This window comes from Myotis lucifugus, unplaced genomic scaffold (genome assembly GCF_000147115.1).
Source record: "Myotis lucifugus unplaced genomic scaffold, Myoluc2.0 scaffold_0, whole genome shotgun sequence".
In the NCBI taxonomy this organism is placed as follows: Eukaryota; Metazoa; Chordata; class Mammalia; order Chiroptera; family Vespertilionidae; genus Myotis; species Myotis lucifugus.
The window spans coordinates 54,139,168-54,159,019 of NW_005871048.1; the positions used below are offsets into that span (position 1 = coordinate 54,139,168).

General features: G+C 38.5%; 1 pseudogene; it reads left to right on the forward strand.

Annotated features, from left to right (window-relative positions):
- Positions 1–19,852, forward strand: part of LOC102431822 — a 58,812-nt pseudogene that overhangs the window by 17,516 nt on the left and 21,444 nt on the right.

Here is a 19,852-nt window from a genome sequence, read left to right on the forward strand (position 1 = left end):
GAATTCCGCCCTCTCAGTGAAACAGTGGGATAGTCGGGGCGACTGTAGAGGAGGAATGTGCACTTTGGGTGCCAGCACCCATGAGTGAAGGCTGCCCAGACTGAGCCTTGCTTGCTTGGGGCCTAGCGCACTCCTGCCAGGCAACGGGTGACAGGACGTGCTTTTCCGAATTAATGAGAAAAAACGTTGATTCTCCTGCTGCCCACGAAGGTGGAAAGTGAAGTGGGGAGACATGTGGGGAATGAGCAAGGTTCCCTGTCTGGGGGTTCCAAATCTGCTGTTGGTTTATTTCACCACTGACTAGAGATATACAGGGTGTCCCCCCAAAATGTATACACACTTTGAATACCTACTAATTCCAATGGTTTTAAGCATAAGAAAGAAACAACAATGGAGCTGTTATCTGTTAAAAGTGTGGGCACAAACAGGTAGTTGGACATTCCCTGAGGGCTCTCAGATTGGAGAGGGTGAAGGCCAGACTGAGGGGCCCCTTCTTCCCCCCTACCCCAGTGGACGAATTTCGTGCACGGGGCTACTAGTTATTATCTAAAAAAAAATGAAGTAACTGTTCAAATAAAGTGAGTTCTAAAAATATTCCTACTACTAAAGAATGGGAGAGGTTAGATTGGATTTAGTTTGATATCCCACTGGTGAAATTTATTGGGTTTGATGGGAAGTTATAAAAAGTTGGTGCTGGGAGGACTCCTGGAGGTAATTTAGGCTAACCTTCTCAGCTTCCAGATGACAGAGGTCAAAAGAAGTCCAATGGTTTTCCAGGTCCAGTAGTGGCAGAGCTGAAACCAGAATCTAGCTTTACTTCAGGTGTAGAACCTGCTTGATAGAACCAGCATCCTCCTGTATAAAAAAATGTTCTTGTCCCAGCCGGGTGGCTCAGTTGGTTGGAGCATCGTCCTATACACCCAAAGGTTGCAGTTTTGATTCCTGGTCAGGTCACCTATCTGGGTTGCAGGATCTATCCCTGGTTGGGGCACATGTGGGAGGTGGCAGATCTATGCTTCTCTCTTTTCCCTCTATCTCTTTTGCTCCTTTCCTCTCTCTCTCAAGTCAGTGGAAGCATATCCTTAGGTGAGGATAAATTTTTTTTTCTGCCTTAAAGAGTAATTTCACTTTGCTTTTGTTGTGGCAATATATAGGTATTACTGATAATTGCACAGAATATAATAAATGATAAGGAATGGCATTTTAAGTTTTTTAATATTCAGAATCTAATGAAACTATTTGTACTTGAGTCTTGAACATTTGAGAACACAGAGAAAGCACATTTCTTTGTGGCAAACATATCTATTTTACAGTTCCCAGTGTTTACTACCAGCATTTCAGTAAACTTTCATAAATCATTATTGAGGGTGAGAATTAATTTTAGGAGAAGTAGCCATTGGAAACATTCACACATATGTGTGAGAAAAACATTCCAAATGGGGATTATATAGTCACTGAAGGAAAAGCTCTTCTGTTATATTAGAGCTGCCAAAAGAATTCAGAGCTTGAAAGATCCAAATGACAGCAAAGCAGATTGAAGCCACTCTTCCCTCTCCATTCTCCTTCCTTTATGCATTCAGGGCTCGGCATCAAGAAAACTTGTGTGCAAGGGGTGCAGAGCAGATCCAATTATACAGAGCTCTAGCTAGTGTCTGATGTTTTAAGTACTTTTCAGAATTTTTGTAGGTCACTATAGCGTCACCTCTCAATTTCTCAAAGTAATGAGGAAAACCTTGGAATACATGACACCTATACCCATAGAATGAAGTAATTAGAATTCATTACCAATTTTATTTCAATGGCTAATTGCACTTTACACTCTTATATTGAACAAAAATCTGGACAGCCGAGTAGCCACAGATAATTTATTATGTGAATATGGAGAGACTGGTGGAAGGCAAGATTTTGTTGGCCCAATGAGTCTGCAAAAATTTGCACACAGTTTGATAAAAGAGCCGTGGTCCACTTAAAATCATACATGACACAGTGGAAGTGGGGAGGGGAAGGGAGGTTCTTGATCAGTAGGATGGACACCCATTAAATTTGAGGAGCAAGGAACTGGCCGCCATGAGAAAGGTGGTGGTGTTGGCATTCATATGCATGTGCATGCACTCTGACACCTACAATGGGCCTAAATGGGCATGAGAAAAGATTTGAGAAACTTTATCACTTTTGTCTATTGAGGATAATGAACTAGGCAACTTTCTATTTGACGGACATACCTCTATATTTTCTGTTCTGAGTCCTAGGTGGCATTAACCTTTGTTTGAAAACACCAGAGTGCTGCAGAAGTCCATAAAATCAACTCATCCCATTCTTGCCTCTCTTGCATTGCCACATAGATGTAACACAAATAAAGAAATCTGATTGATATTTTTACTCCTGGAAAATTTCTGGAGCCCTCTTGTAATCTAGGCACTGTACTAGGTATTTCAGCTTGTTTATTGGGAACAAGCAAGAATCAGAAACATACAAAAAATATGAAATTTGGGAAGGATATTAGGACAACTAAAATGTGTAGGCATTGTGTAGAAAAACCATAAGGTATTATGCGTTACCTCAGGGCTAGTAAAATTACTATTGGAAGTCTTCATGACTCTTAGGCCTGAGGGGCAGATGGAACTCAGAGAGAGAGGACTGGCTGTGGGAGTTCTGACTCGGTGGAGGGATACAGTCAGTGAACAGTAAGCCTTTAGAGAAAGAGTTGGGGGAATAAAAACTTTTCCCCAACTCTCCTTCCTCCATCACATCTCACGCTGGGCTTTCTACTGGCTGAACTCAACTGGAACCGAAGGAGAAGGGTGCTTGTTGATGCAGTTCATCATGGGTCAACATTTTGATACACAGATCAGGGTGTAGGTCAGGGGGTCAAAAAGAAAGGGGAGGTATTGAGGATACTGAGACTGTATGCTTCATCTAACTTCATTGCTTAAACAGCCCAGGGTGGGGAGTGTAAGGCAGGATTTTCACTTGCAAATAACAGAAACCAGCTTTGGCTGGCGTCAGCATGGAATGATGTTGAGAGCCTTCTACAATCACTGGGTCCTGGAAAACCACTGCTCTTTACTCTGGATTTCTATCAGAAATACTACAGTTGCTGCTATTCCAGAAACTTCTAAAGTTACCTTTGCAGCCAGAAATTCTTCCTCATGGACCGTTTTTTGTTTGTTTCACCAGCTGCTGATACAAACCTGGGGTGTCTGCCTGTCACTGGCTGAATGTAGGCTTCCTAACTGAGCTTTGCTTCCTAAGAGGTGGCAGACAGAGCAAGTACCTGGCATTACTAGCTTTCAATAGCGGGGCAGTGCCTCTCACTAGCATTTTTAGGCGAGGAAGTCTCCAAATTTAGGAATGAGGTTCCAGCGAAGGACGGCCAAAGAGCATGACAGATGTTTACTACAAGTAGGTTTTATTAGCTCCATTTTACAGATGAAGGTCTGAGGTTCAGAGAGGCTAAAAAACTTGCCAAATTTGCAGCTTTAGTTGGGAATTAAATCTCAAGTGTAGTTTTGGCTCTTTCTACTATGTCAAATTTTTTCTCTACTCTTTTAGACAATTCAATCTGACTCCCACTTTAGTGATTTTTTCCTTTTTAAGATAGCACTGGATATTTTTTTGAAAGTGCAAATGATTCTAAAGTTAACTTGGATAAAGAAACATGTGAGAAAAACATCAAAAAAGAAAGAGAAAAAAGAATACTGAGAGGAGATATGCTTTCTGAGTATTAAAATATAATAAAATGCTGCAGTAATTGAAATAGTGTGCTGTAGGTATAAGGATATGCAGATTAACACAATAGACTAGAAGTTCCAGAAGTAGATACACATAATATAATACTCCAGTATGTGATAAAAGTGGAATTTTAATATAGTAGAAAAAGGGTAGATGAAAAATGTGTTTGGACAACCTGCTAACCATTTGGTTTTTTGAAAAAAAAATTACATGTTAACACTAATGAGTTCCAAAGGCATTAAATGATTTAATATAAAAAAATGAAAAAAGCACACAAAATAATGTGTAGGTGAATATTTTTATAATATTGATCTGTATAAAGCATTTCTAAGTAATGGAGGCAGGGAGAAAAAACTATTGCTAGATCGTAGTATATAAAAAGTAGAAACTCCTCCATGGCAATAGCAATATATACAAATAATCACAAGGAAAAATACTTACCAAAAAGAAGTAAAAGGGTTACTAGCCTTTGTATGTAAGGAAACAATTCACAGAAGACATGAAAATGGCTGATTAACATATGAAAGGATGTTTAATCTCATGTGAAGTAGTATTCAAGTAAGTTTACATTACAACAAAATTAGCAGAAATTAAAGCAATTAAGGATGTCTAAGGTAGACCAGTGTGTGTGTGTGTGTGTGTGTGTGTGTGTGTGTGTGTAATTTTATTTTATACTATTCTGTTCTGGGTCAAAATAAGATTACTTTTGCTGGAGAGTTACTTGGCTCTATACACCAAAACTCTTTAAAATGCTCTTTGACATAAAATTTCTCTTCTAGTAATTTTTCAATATGAAATAGTTCAACAGACATATAAATCACACAGGGATGAATATTGCAGTGTTATTTTTAATGAAAAAATTAGGAAAAGTGCTACTAAATATTCATAAACTTAGGATAGCTAAATGGTTCATGTCCATTTATAAAGTGGAATACTGCTTAGTCATGAGAAGGTAGCTATCTATTTATTGATATTAAAAGAGATGCATGTTATATTTTTAGTTGAAAAAATGAATGAAATACTATGAATTAGTATATCCAGTATTTAGAAGAAAAAAATGAGAATTGTACTTAAAAAAAAAAAAAAACACCCTGGGAAGATTATGCTCTAAAATATAGACAGCGATTTTTTTCTGACTAGTAGCAGACCTTGCATTTTCCTTTATCCATTTTTACATTTCCTAATCCTATATAATAAAAGGGTAATATGCGAATTGTCCCCTCAACTGGGAGTTCAACCGGGGGGCGGTGCCGGCCCAACGATGGCCCAGGGCCTCTCCCCCCAGCCAGCCCGGTCTAATCAGCCCTGATTGGGGTGGGCCAGCCAGACCCCACCCATGCCCGAATTTGTGCACCAGGCTTCTAGTTCACTTATAGTAAGCATTGATAAGCATAATAAAAAAACCAAAAAGTTTTTTTCTATTTTGAAAAGAATGAAAAAAGGTATATAATATTAAGCAACATATAAAGACTAATTTCCATGTTCTCATTTTATATTTTTGTTTAGTATAATTGTGTGTGTATGTGTGAACAAGAGTAATATAAAGCTAGAAAGAGGCAAGGAAGAGAGAAAGATGGAGGAGATAAAGAGTGATTTGTCCTAATTTGTTGTCTTCAGAGGGTATTGAGAGAGAAAATTTATTACTGTAACCTGCATCTAACTCCTGCCTTTTACCCAGAGCTGGTCCCACTCCTCTTCATAACTGGTCTAGAATACTGTGGCTCTCACTTGCCTTCTCCCCACCCCCTCTCCTGTAGCAGCGCTGAAGTGCAAGGGAGATGACCAGAGACCCCCAGAGGCAGAGGGACATGAGCAAGCAAGAGGCTAGAAAAACTTCTCTTGATCACTGGATATTGCACTCTTTTGCTCAGGGAATGTGTTGACGTTTGAGGGGTCAGAGGAACAATATTTGGTGGAAATAGAAGAAAACAAGGTATTGGGGAAAGACACTTGGGAGGGTTCCTGAAATGTGACCAGGATGGGTCATTGAAGGCCTGTCATCCTCACACTACAGGGGTCATGTGGCTTTAATATACAAATAAAGTGATTTCAGCTTCCATGCTGTGCACTGATAGGGACCTTGAACCTTGAAGCTTCCCAATATGTTTAGATGTGGTCAGGGTGTCTGTACCCCAAAGCTGGGAGAGCTCACACCTCTCCTGCATTGGTGAATGCTGCAGCCTGACTCCCAATGTCACTGTTGATCTCCCGAGGCTGTGCTTTCCTACCATTTCACTCCATACAGGCACTACCCCTCTTTTCAAGCCTGCTACGGGCAGCGGCTTTAGAATAGGGCAGGAGAAGATGGGGGTGGTGAAGAAATGAATCAATATGATGCATTCGGCATGAGGTCTAGATATTTCTTAAAATTGATTGCTATTGAGAAATCCTTCCACTCCCCTCCCCCAGCTGCTTTACAGATCCCCTCTTCCTTAAATTCTGGGACTGGTATCCCTTCTCATTCAGGGGCAGAAACTTAAAATAGCATTTCGATATGGAGGTGAGAGGAGCTAACCTTTCATATCCAAAAAAATCCCTAAGCTGTTTTCTTAAATGGAAGAGCCATTTTCCCCTGGAGATTAATTACACTGTTCCCATGTTTGCAATAAGAATTGGTTAAATATTCTTTTTTTTTTATTCTCCCAATTTATAATACTGGATTGGGACAAGACTGAGGAATGGTCAAGGTATTCTTGGGATCTTTATTCTGTCATGAGATCTTTCTTAATTCTCAGGGGCCACTCTGTAGACAAGGTTAATTTTAATACCAAATAGACCTTCACTTGGGACAGAGTGGAGAGCCAACAGGGCCTCAAATCTGAGAATTAAGTGGCTGTTCTGTAACTGAATCAGTGGGGAGGGGCTGTGAATAGACAGAAGGAAGACATAAAAAAGTGCAAAATGGAAAGGAAAGAGCAGGGATATCTTTCTCTCTCTCTCTCTCTCTCTCTCTCTCTCTCTCTCTCTCTCATTAAGGAAAAGAAAGAACAGAGAGTCAGGCAATGAAAAAAGGAGGAGCTGGGTTCAAGTTCCTCTCTGAGTACTAGACTTAGAATGGATCATAGTGATCTACTCCAACCCACAATTAATACAGATATGGAGACAGGCTTAAAGAATTTGGGTCACTTGCCCAAGGCCCTTCAGTTAAGCAACATAGATCAGAGACTAGAATTCAGATCCTACAACTACCAACCCAGTGATGGTTCTACTAACACATATATTCTTATAGGAGGTATTAGACCAGCCAGATCATCACTAATTAATGAAATAATGTGGAACAGATATGGACATTAGTACAGCAACATTATTAATGATCTCAAGGGTTTGAGATTACCTCTTTTCGAGAACTTCACTACCTTTTATTTTCTCTAGTTATTAATAAAATTTAGTAACTTTCTTTTTTTCTAAAACAGAATACTGTATTTAGGAAAGTACTTTCAACATGAGAGGACCCTAGTAGTAAGATAAATAGGGATCAGTTCCTAAATCTATAATAATAAAAGTGTAATATGCTAATTAGACCAGACAGCCGAATGATCTTCCGGATGTCCTTCCGGACAACCTTCCAGATGAAGCTGGGGCTGTGAGGGCTGAGCCCCTTGCACGGATTTCATGCATCGGGCCTCTAGTAGTTGAATAATAATCTATTACGAGCACAAGTAATAGAGACCTGATGATAAAAAACACTTAATTTTCTTGAGCACGCATATTCACGTTGGAGGATATATGTATCTGCTCCCAGCTGGAAAAGATCAAAGGGCCAAAGCCCAAGAGACAACTTCAAAAGACAAGTCAGCATTTTTTGACCAAGTTGGAGCACTTTGCATATAGGCAACTACACAGCAAGAACAGCAGCAAAGGGATCTGCCAAGCAAAAGGAAGAACATTTAAAGCAGGAAAGAAATAATTTTCTAGCAAGAAGGGCTGTGTGATGATGGTTCAGCTGGTGATCCATTATGCCTGTTAAGAGGCCAAAGAGAACTGTAGATCTCTGAGGTCCATGGGCCAGAGGCAAGGGAATAAGGCGAGGTGAACACTGGAATAAATGAAGGGCCGTAACAGCTGAAAGGGGCTGATGGATGTGCTGTGCACCTCAGAAGGCAGAGCTCTCAGCAGGAGAATAAAGCGTGCAGCAGAGCAGAGCTTGCTAGAACCACACAGTTAGGGAACTGATCCTCTAATAACCTCTTGTTTCAGGAGTTTATAATATGCTATAAAAAACCAGTCTCTAGACTAAAACCTGGCATGACCATACTTAACTGCATTTTACTGCCATCACACAAATCCCCGATTTGCTGTTACTTTCTCTTAAAAAGGGCTGGCTCTATTTTCAGTATTGCAGGTGCCAAGATGTTTTGTAAAAAAATTTCTGTAGAGAATGGATTTGATTTTTTAAATGCAGAAACTGGATTTCAATTCTTAAGTTGAAATACTGGACTAGGCACCAAGGACTTTTGATTAAATCATGCCTATGTTCGGGCTATTAATTTCAACTCGAATGGTGTCTTTAGATACAGAAATCACTTGAAAAGCAGAGATATTCAGTCTCCAATGTATGAAGGTCATCCAATAGCTAACTCTCCTCAGTGGCTCTCATAACAAAAATTTTAGGAATCTTTGAATTCTCATACATATTGGCAGTTCCATTTACTGTCAAGAGGGAAAATATTTTATTTCATAGAAGAATCCATCGATACTTTAAAAAGTAGGTCCAATAAGAGACACAGTACTTTACATGTATATTTCAAATGTTGCAACTATCAGTAATGCATCTTACACCTTCACCCGATGATTTTATTTCAATGGTTGGTTATAATTATGAGCTCTCTATTCTATACTTTGAAAACGGGCTAATTAGCAATCTAGTTAAATGATTGTGCACAAATTCAGTGTCAAAAATAAAAGCCAGATCATTTTATATCTGCTTTTCTTCTCTGTAGTGTTCTCTATATCAGAATCAATTATAATGAATGAATTATCAATTCACCAATCTCCAAATATAGTCTTTTCCTAGGTACATAGGATATTCACAAAGTATAGACAAAATAGGCTAACATTATAGAACATAAATTGAAGTAAAAAACACATAACAAGGGAACCAAAAGCTGAATTAAGCAATTTACAATATTTTATATTTTCTGATTTGTCACTTTGATAGTCCAACTGTTCCAGCTAATTATTTTCAAAGTGAATTGCTATTTACGCTTGACTCTTGGTTTATTTACTTTCAAGTTAGAGGCTTAGCTTTAAGCAGATACTTTTATTTCAAAGGTCAAGTTAATATCTTCCCTTTTTTTGATGAAATAGTAGGCTAAACATGCTCTGCTAGGGAAGAAAATTTTGCACAATGGGTGGAAAACCTTATCTTTTTTCCAACTTGAAGCCACACATTCTCTTTTCCTTTCTTTTGTCACTAGGGCCGGAATGTGAAGGATTAAAAAGCGCCCTATGCTTTATTACTTTAACAACTCAAGATGGAGCGTTCGGGAAATAGACTAAGAACAAAAAAAGATCTCACTTGTACATGAATTCTTTGCAAGCATTTGGATTCTGTTTTCAAGGCTGAATTCTTTTACTTTGATTATCTGAATTATGAGATGCTGCCTTGCTTTTTTCAGAACCCTTCTTGGGTTCTTTTTGTGCATTTTGAGGTGTGCAAGTCAACTGGTATAGCGATCAGAATTTAACTGATATGCAGTTGTTTTTGTTCAGTTTTCTGAAGTATTCTGTAGAATAAAGTTCTAACTGGGATTTGTTTGCATATGGTGCACTTGAGACATATAAAATGGGAGCGTTCCCTAGCCTGGGTGGTAGCTTTCTGGAGGAATGCTTTGAGTTGAGTCTTGAACATTCAGTATGAGCTGCCAACGCGTGTGTTTTTAAAATTATTTTATTTTCACATGAATTCCAGGCTGAAGGCACTATGGGTGAAAGTTTCCAGAGATAAGAAAATGGTATGGTATGTCCATATAATTTTGTGCTGCTGGAATGTAGGGTATATGTGTGTAGAGAAGATGAATGGTGCAGAGGAGAAAGATAGGGGATGAAGTCTGGTGGCTCCAGATGTGTAATGGCTTTGCCAAGGGAGTGTGCAGGGGAAGGAGGAACTCTTTGAAAGACTTTAGACAGGTAACCAATTGCATATGGTTAGACCACTACTGAACATGTTGCCTGGTAGCCCTTTGAGATCTTTAGAATTCATTTTTTATACCACCTAGCAGGCTGCTCTCCTGGCTTTGTAAAGTGATAATCTTTCAACCAAATAGAACAGTTTGCTGAGATTCCTGGTGGCAGGGCTCACCCTTTCTGGGGACTGTACATTTCTTTGGGCCTCTCCTTGCTTTTCCCCCTTCGGTGCTTTTTATAATGCCAGATTCTTTCCCAGAGATCTTGACAAACTATTGTATTACTAGGTAAATCGAAATGAAAATTATTCCTCCCTGTTATGTTTTTGCATTTGAGTCTGAATCCTCAGAAATGGCTTTCCTGGGAGATTTCAGGTCCATTGCAGCCATGGAGAGATGCGAGCTTTCAGCTCATCTCAAACTAGGCCATGTGAGTGACTGGCTTCAGAGACACTGGATTTGGTGTTAATCCGGTCTGCCTGTGAGAGGCTCACCATTACACCTTCTAAAACTAAACCTGTGTGAATGTGTATTTAGATTTAGCATAATCATAATGGTGTGTGCATAATTTCTTTTCTTTTCTTTTTTTTCTAGTTTGTGCTTTCTAGAATCAACTAAGAAAGCTCTGTTATTTGATCCAGCTGATGTTCCCTTTCAGACGGCTGCCACCAGCATTGCTTGGCCACTTCCTTTTTATTTCCTATTCCCTTTTAACTGTCTAGCTTACTTTGATATGATTTCGCCTCTCTCTGTAATGGCAACGAGAGAGGATGTTATTTCCCAAGGCCATGGCATGATACGCCTTTTAATTCATTTTAGGCTTATTACCTTGCAAATGTAAGAATGAATTAGGGTTCTGTTTGCCTGGGCCAAGCATATTTTAGACATGCTGAAAGGTGAAAGTATGCATTAGACCACATGTATGCTTGAAAGCCCCATTCTATGACAGAATTGGTTGTTAGAGGTTTGATACCTGGGTCTGCCACTTTTCTGCTTGTGCCTTTGAATATCCCACATCATCTATCTGCTCACTGCAGTAAAAGAGTAAAAAGAATATAATTTCACCTTCCTGAATTCCCAGGGATGCCATGAGCTTTCATATCAGGTGTGAAAGCTGCTTGAATTCCATGCAAAAATGCTTATAAAACAGCTTAATAAAAAATGGTAAATAGAGAGCATATTTTGTTTTGGAAAACAATGTGTGTTTTTTAGAAATAATATTTCCACAGCAAATTACAGTTTAAAAATATTTTACTGTGACTTCTGGATCTTATTTTAACACATGATTTAACAATATGCTGTGATTTTGACAGCGTTATATATCTTTCTCTAGAAATCTGTAAGACTGTGCTGTTAATTTGAACCTAGGGAATGAATTAGGTCTCCAGTGAATATTGCCACCACTGGAACCTGATGTTCTATTAACAATCCACAAAATAAAAATCACAGGTAATGCTACTGTATTGTGGAGCAACTCTTTCCAGTAGATTCTAGTACCTATTTTGCAATGCACTTTTCTTTTCTCAGTTATTTCCTCCTGATTGCACTCAGCTTCTGGCTGACCTATTGGTAACTCCAAGATAGGACACAGCATAACTTTATAGGATACTCTGTAACTTTAGGGGGAGGGGGGAAGGTTTGCAATTAACACAGAGACGGTACATTTATATGAAGTAATATGCATAATGAAGTACCCTTATATTCATATTTATAATTCCTTGTTACTATACATCTCCAATTCTTTGTGTGTCTGTCAGATGTGGCAATTTGCCACTGGTACTTTCACAGGAGAGGGAGCATATGGTCAGCTCCCTAGATTTGAAAATTCAGACCATATATACCCACTAGTGAAATGATTTTGGAGATTATGGAGATTGCTTCCTTCTCTCTAAAGACTAGAGCTGTGATTCCCAACTCCAGTTTCATCGGCCTCCAGGGTAGCTGCAATCATACCAGAAAGTGGCATGAAAATTTTAAGACAAAATTAATTTTAACTCATTTTAAATTAAAAACAAATGCATGCCAAACTGTGCAGTTAAAGAGGGGTTATCTTGACATCCAATTCATGCCATGTTAAAGCTGAAAGAATTCATTCCAATCCATGCATGTTGTGCACGCTCTAGCCAGGAACTACATGAGATTTGTTCCTGGGGTGGCCCCACTGAAAAGAGCAGGCCGGGGAGGAAGAATTTCATTCTTCTATAGAAAACCCTTTTTCCAGATTTTCTAAGTAAGGCTAGAAATAATCTCCAGACATTGTGAAGGAGGCATGATTATAGTTTAACATTGACCCCCGTTTTCTGGTAAATCTTAGTCCCATCTGAACTATAGATAAATCTTCATGCTAGAATGAAAAATGTTTTGTTTCCTATTCCCTTCATTTTATGTTGCCTGCCCCTCAGTATTCCTAGAGTTGGCCTAGAATCCTTACCTGATGTCATATACCAGCTGTCAATTGAAAGTACTCATGGAAGATATCCCCTTACTTCATTGCATCGTTACCATGCTTTAAAAAGAATTAGTACTGTGTCAATTAATTGTCTTTCAGGAGTTAGAACATTTTTTATTGATCATGTAAGTCTGGTCATCAATGTTTTTGCCTTTTTTCTTCTCTTCTGATCTCATTGCTGAAGTTCGGCATAATTTCTTTTAAGCCCAATAACATATTATATCCTTACTATCCTCTGTGAGTTTACTGCCTCATCTTAAATGGGATCCTCTTTTTTTTCTTTACTTAAAAGATGTTTAGGACAATTTCAAGGTAATTTTTATTTTTATAAGTTACACAAACCTTATATTTACTGACTCATTTATTTGAAATCAAAGTTATAAGCACTTACTTTTCTTGACTCAAATAATTTCTCTAGGAGTGGGAAAAAAGTAAGATTTAGATTTCACCTCTTGAAGTCATATTCGAGCAACTGACAGTGTTTCGATCAGTGGAGCCTGGGTGTGTCAGTATAAATCTCAACAATTTGGTAAGGTCTGAAAAAAATGCAAGCAATCAAAGTCATTATCATTACTGGACCTCAGCCTACAAAATGCTAATTGAGGCCCTGATGCATTAAAGACTCTCCCAGCAGTACTTACATTTCTGTGCTTTCTATTTAGAAAATGGGGGATTATATCTCATCATAAACTTAAAACTTCCAGGAGAAGTGAAGACTGGAATATGTAAGCATGAATATTCTTTGTATATGCTGAAATTTTTCTCACCCAAATTTTAAATTATTATTAGTAGCACTATTTGATATAAGCCTACTATAGTGTTATAGAAGATGTATAAGCGATGTTTAATCACAAAAATTATTCCTTGCATGTGGAAGTGTGTGATGATTTGACTCTCCTCTAACTAATTTTAGATCTTTAAAGGCAAAGGACATTGAGAAGACATGCAAATGGCATGTTTGGCAGAAACACCTGAAGAATCCATGGCCCCATTCAGTGTAGAGATGATGCTGGGGAGTAGTGGTCCAGCCAGCGACTGCATTTCCCAGCTCCTTTCCCCTCGTAGGTGGGGCTGTGTGACCAGCTCTCACAGATGAAATATGAAGAAATGTGGCTTTCAGACTGGTGTGGTTAAGAAACAAGTGGGCTGAATGACAGGGACTCCCAGGACCTAGAAGAGGGCAGAGCTTTAAAGAAGATGGAAGAAGCATGGGCCCTGACTGACCATGTGGAAGGCTGCCCAACCAAGAGCACATGGATGAGTCTGCTGCACAATAAGCTTTGTATAAACAGAGAAGTTGGGATCTATCTGTCACAGCAATTAGCATTTACTGTGATAAAGATGACATGGTAAATATCATATCTAGTTATGGGACAGTCAGCTGAAACCATGTGCAGACTAGTTAACAGTAGGAACAATCAAGTTGAATACATGCTTACGGTGTGTCTCTTTTTAATATCAACACTTGGAAAATATTCTAAAAGGATTTCTATTTTCTAATTTTATTGATCATCTTTCTACCTGATAGTATTATCTGAAAGGGTTTAATGAACCTGCTGAAAGGCTAAGAATTTCAATGGACAGTTTACTTTAAAGGGTTATAGTACTGGGCTTTCCAAGTGTGTGCCTATCAGTTATGTTAACTAGCATTTGGTGCAAATGCACGGCATGTAAAGGTTTGCCTGTGACCACATATTAGCATTAATGTTTTGGATGTTGTATAGCACAATATACTACAATAGTCTTGTCACAAGATAATTAAAATTATTCACATGCCATAGAACTAGGAATGACAATGCACAGAATGTTGATACCGGATAGAGAAAAGGATTTAACATGCTCCAACATTCTAAAGTTCATCGTCCTCTAGCATGGACATTTTCTTCCTTATGGAGATTTGATAAGACTTCAGATTCCAAAAATTTCCAACTGAAATGAGAGCTGATAGTATAAAGGAAGCATCATAATTATTTTTTTTTATTTACCTGCATATACTATTACCAGTAAATGTGCAATAGTTCTGAAGGGTGTGGGAATTTGGAATATAGTTGCACTTTACAGACTAACCTAGAAAATTTTAATGTTTATCATAGATGGGACTACCATATATTTATTTTTTAGTTTTTAAAATCTCAAAATTAATATAAACACAATTAATACAAATCCAATTTATAGGTTGTTTTCAGATTTTGCCAATTGTGCCCATGATATCTTTTTTTAAAATTGAATTTATTTGGGTAACATTGGTTAATAAAATTATATAGGTTTCAAGTGTGCAATTCCGTAATACATAACCTATATATTGTATTGTGTGTTTATCACCTCAAGTCAAGTCTCTTTCCATCCCCATTTATTCCCCCCTATACCCTCTTGTACTTCTCCTCATCCCCCTGTCCCTCTGGTAATCACCACACTATTGGCTGTGTCTATGATTAATGCTTAACATTGCAGTACCGTGATTATTATAAAATTGTTACAATATTTCTGTAACAAATTCATCATGCTGTGGGGTAGAGGGAACCTATATTGCAGGCGCTTTGTGAATATCCCAAATGAGGAATGGCAAGCTTTCAGAAACAGAAGTTTGTGTATAAAAAATAAACTTAGGGGATTCATTCTCAGCCATTGTTTATTTGCTCAGCTAAGTATTAAGTCTTTATAATAATCAAAGTGTGGACTGGGTGCAAACTGCTCTAGTGGAGATGCACTATGCCACTGAGACTTAGAATTCTTGGTGTGGCATAGGTTGTAAAGTTTGGGAGACCACAGGGTGTTTTTCAAACATCTCTGTGTTGTCCATGCTGAGAACTTTTACACAATAAGCTCTTGATAAATCCTATATAATAAAAGCCTAATATGCTAAGTGTCCAGTCGACCGGTTAGCCATTCAATTGATCAAAGCATAATATGCTAATGATATGCTAAGGCTGCCCAACCTCTTGCTATGATGTGCACTGACCACCAGGGAGCAGACCGTTGACCGGTTGACCAGTCGCTATGACATGCATTGACCACCAGGGGGCAGATGCTCTGACCAGTAGGTTAGCTTGATGCTGGGGTCCAGCTGATGGGGACTAAGCGAGATGGGCCAGACAAGCCCTGGAGACCTCCCACAGTTCCTGGCCAACCTTCTGTATCTCTCCCCGGTCCCGATTGTGCCCCAGTGGGGTCCCTTGGCCTGGCCTGCACCCTCTCACAATCCAGGACCCTCGGGGGATGTCAGAGAACCTGTTTTGGCCCGATTCCAGAGGCCAGGCTGAGGAACCCTACAGGTGCACGAATTCATGCACCGGGCCTCTAGTACTTGTTAAATAATGATCTAGTGTTGTGTAGAGAGCACAGGCACACACACACATTTATATAGGGCTATTATTTTCCAAAAGAATATATGATTATTTCCTCTACTGAATTTTTAAATGGTATTAGATGCCTCTGAGTCCTAGTATTTCCTCTACTTCACACATTCCTCCCTTAATTACATTTGTCCAGCTTTGTAGAATGTTCAGTGTCACCTCATGACACTGTCATATCTCGTGGTTCATAGGAGACAGGCTTTGGTGACTTTCTGTGTGATTTTACTTTCCTGGGAGACCACACCATTCCGCAGGACTTGCAATGCTGTCATCTTCTGTGAGTGTACACTGAGATCTCGAGCTAATGCTCCTTAACTTCCAAATGATTTCTGTGAGACATTGCTAGGATTCTGACAAGTAGTCTAACACATAGCTGTTTTATTTTTACCTTACAGATAATGCATTTGAGCACCTAGAATAAAATCATTTCTCTCTTTGATAGACATAGTATTTAATTTTCTTTTAAGCATTTAAGTCTAATATTTTTACTTACTCTGCTATTTTTTGAAGTGCATTTTGATCAGTGTTGACATAGGCATTGTCATTTCTCCTAGAAAACATGCACAATAAAACTGAGGAACTCCTAACCAGACCTCCTTCAATCATAATGAAATTAACATGAGACAAGAATTTAAACTGTTTCAGGGTACTATGTAAATATAACTGTTATTACAATTACTATTAACTACTACTTTAACTATTAAAAAATCAGGTATAAGTTTGATTCATTGACATGGGACAATTGTCTACCCCAGTAGACAAAACCCCTATGACTGTTGAAAACTTCATATAACTTAAAAAATAGCTGTTGTTTTTAATGGAAGGCCGTGCATCTTTTAAACTACATAGGGCTTGGATTTTAAAATGAAAGAACTAGTGGCCTTTTGTAGATTTGTAGGCGTACTTGACTTATGTTATTTTGAATGCACCTGTTACTATGTTGGCTAACTTTGCTGTCTCCTCCCATGTTCCTCTGTGAAATGGTTTGTTAGCGGACACTAAGTTAGGTTGAATTAAAAAAAAATCCTAAAATCTCAGTGGATTAACACCACACAAGTTGGTTTCTCCCTCAGGCTATACGTTCACTGTGGATGGACAGAGGGAGCACTCTTTACAGTGGTTGCTCAGGAGTGGCTCCATCTGGAAATGACCTTCCCAGGGGAAAGAGAAGGCAGATCTTAAAACTCCTCTTGAGAAGTGACACGTTTTCTTTCTGCTCACCTTTCATTGGCCAAAGCAAGTCAGATGACATGACAGACTTCAGCGAGGTGGGCAGGAAGTACATCCCTCCCACAGGGCTGGCAGGAGAATTGGGATCTTTGTGAACACTTAAAGCCAGTCACTGTGGTCACCACTGTGAGTGATAACTGGAAACACAATTGGAAAGGAGAGTGTGGGGCTACATCCTGAACCTTTGTTTGCAAAACAAACAACTTTCACTTTTATGTTTCTGTGGACTGTTTTTTTTTTTTTTTAATTGGGTGGATAGAAGAGGGAATATTAAGGGAGAAGTTTTGGCAGTTACAGGCTACTTCATTGTCCCATCTGTATGTTTCTTCAGAAAGTATATGTAGTGCTGAGCTGTTCCAGGCCAATACATACGTTATTCCATGTGAGACAATGAGATATCTATTTATATTAGGTTAATTATAGTGATTTTCAATCTTTTTAAAGTCTCATGCACATAAACTAAAATTCTGTGGCACACCAAAAAATATTTGCTGATTGGATAAAAAAATCAGGTATAAGTTTGATTCATTCACATGGGACAGCTATTGTGTTGGCTGTTGTAATTTTTTATTTTATTTTTTTTGACAAGCTAAGGGAAAAGAGGTCAGTGCTCCTGAGTAAATAAGTATTGCATGTTTTAAAAATTCTTGAGGTGCCCCAGTTGAAAATCACTGGGTTAACGGTTTGCTTTATTCGTATGTGTGAAGTTTAAGATGATCAATGTCTATTGCTTCTATTGTCTGTGATGGAATGATACTGTAAAATACCAAACCTGAGAGACAGCTTCCCTCCCATATGTGCTCTTTCGATTTCTTTTGAAAATACATATAGAGTGGGGCAAAAGTAGGTTTAGAATTGTGAGTGCAGGAAACACAGAGTTTATTCTTGTATTATTATTTATTATTGTGTTATTTTCCATATGAACAACTGTAAACCTACTTTTGTCCCCCTCTGTATAGTTTTACATTTCTGAACTGAGTGCACATTAAAGATTTTCATAACAACAAAACAAAAATCACATCATTTTAAATATGTTTAATAATCGCTTGATGTATTCATATTTTCCCCATCGGTGTCAGTCAATTCAATGAGGGATTTCAAAAATTAAAAAAAGAAAAAGAAAATTGGAAACCACAACACTGTCATGGCTACAATGAAGAGAGTGTTTTTGGTAAGGGATTAGCATAACCCTGGGTTGTAGGTAGGTTTCATTAAATGATTTGGGAAATATAAGCCAAAATAAAATAATTTTTATTTAGTATGCATTTAAAAAGATGGAACGTGGATGTACACTTTCTTATGAGCAAAACTTTAGCATTAAAGTGACCCATATGACAAGTGGAATGTAATACCTTTAATGGAGGTATAATGAGTAGTAAAGTCAAGAAATGGATATACTCTATATTATTTCTTAGTAAAGGACAGACTTTTTTCAACAATAAAGATTTTTAAACAGTAGACAAAGAGAGCTAGACTGGGCTTCTATTTTATCAAGTATCATCAGAAAGTATTTTAAAAAGTTTCTAATAGGACTGTCTCATTAATACTGCATTTGTTTTTTAGGGACTTTGATGCTTGGGAGGTGTTCTCTTTTGTTAGTGAATTATCTCCCCTGTATGTTTATGCTCACTCTACTAAGGCTTGTTCCTGGCAGGAGCAGACATCCTCTGTTTGAGCTGCACAGAGCTGGACCTGTGCACTCTTTGTCTAAGAAAATGATCACTGGGGCCAATGGGTTTCTACAACGATGTGTCTCTGCTCACAGCAAGAGAGGAAATAGGAAATGACTCAGAGCAAGTCTTGCTAATCTGGAAAAATGAATTAGACGTACTCCTAAATAGAATCGGAAGGCATTATAGTCAGAAAAAGGATATGAGAAAGGTTGCTTACCATTCCCTGGGAACTGGAAAACAGTGTAGTACCTCCTAACAGCTCCAAATTTCTTTTCAGTCATGTTAACTAGAAAAGGGCATCACCATGGAAGATATATTTTTATTATTTCCATTGGTTCTGCCTTTTTTATTTTAAAAATATTACTAGTTATGAAAGAAGGACTGTATAGCAGAAACCAAAATTAGTGAATTTGACTGAAGTAGCATTTCTCACTTAAAATGTTGGGAAATTAAACTAAACATAGCTCTGACCTCAGGCACCATCCTTTATTATATCCAGTGTAAACTTGGGCTGCTCCATCTAACATCAGATTTATGAAAACAGAAATTTCTACAATTGAGTTGAAGGGTATATGATCTTAAATCATATTATTATTTTGTTAAGGCAGTGGAAGGGAAGCTAGAAAAGCAAATTTTATCTTCTAGAAAAAAATAAATCTCTGAATAGTAGCTTCTGCTGGTCTTCATGTTACTCTAGTATATTTGTCCATTTTATTCCTTTTTAATTTTAATTTTTAAAATTTATCTTTATTGTTGAAAATATTATAGATGTTAACCCCCCCCCTTTTTCCCATTGACCCCCTTCACCCTGCACCCGCCCCTCCCAGGTCTTCACCACACTATTGTCTGTGTCCATGGAGTTATGCATATCCTATCCTATATAATAAAAGCCTAATATGCTAAGTGTCCAATCGTTCAACCAATCAAAGCATAATATGCTAATGATATGCTAAGGCCACTCAACTGCTTGCTATGGTGTGCATTGACCACCATGGGCAGATGCTCCAACCAGTAGGTGAGCTTGCTGCTGGGATCCGGCCCATCCGGACTGAGCGAGACATGCCAGTCACGCCCTGGAGCCCTCCTATGGTCCCTCCCCAGCTGGCCAACCTCCCGCGACCCTGGTCCTGATCATGCATCTTTGGGGTCCTCAGCCTGGCCTGCGCCCTCTCGCAATCTGGGACCCCCTCGGGGGATGTTGGAGAGCTGGTTTTGGCCCAATCCCACAAGCCAGGCTGAGGGACTCACTGGTGCATGAATTCATGCACCGGGCCTCAAGTCCTAGATAAT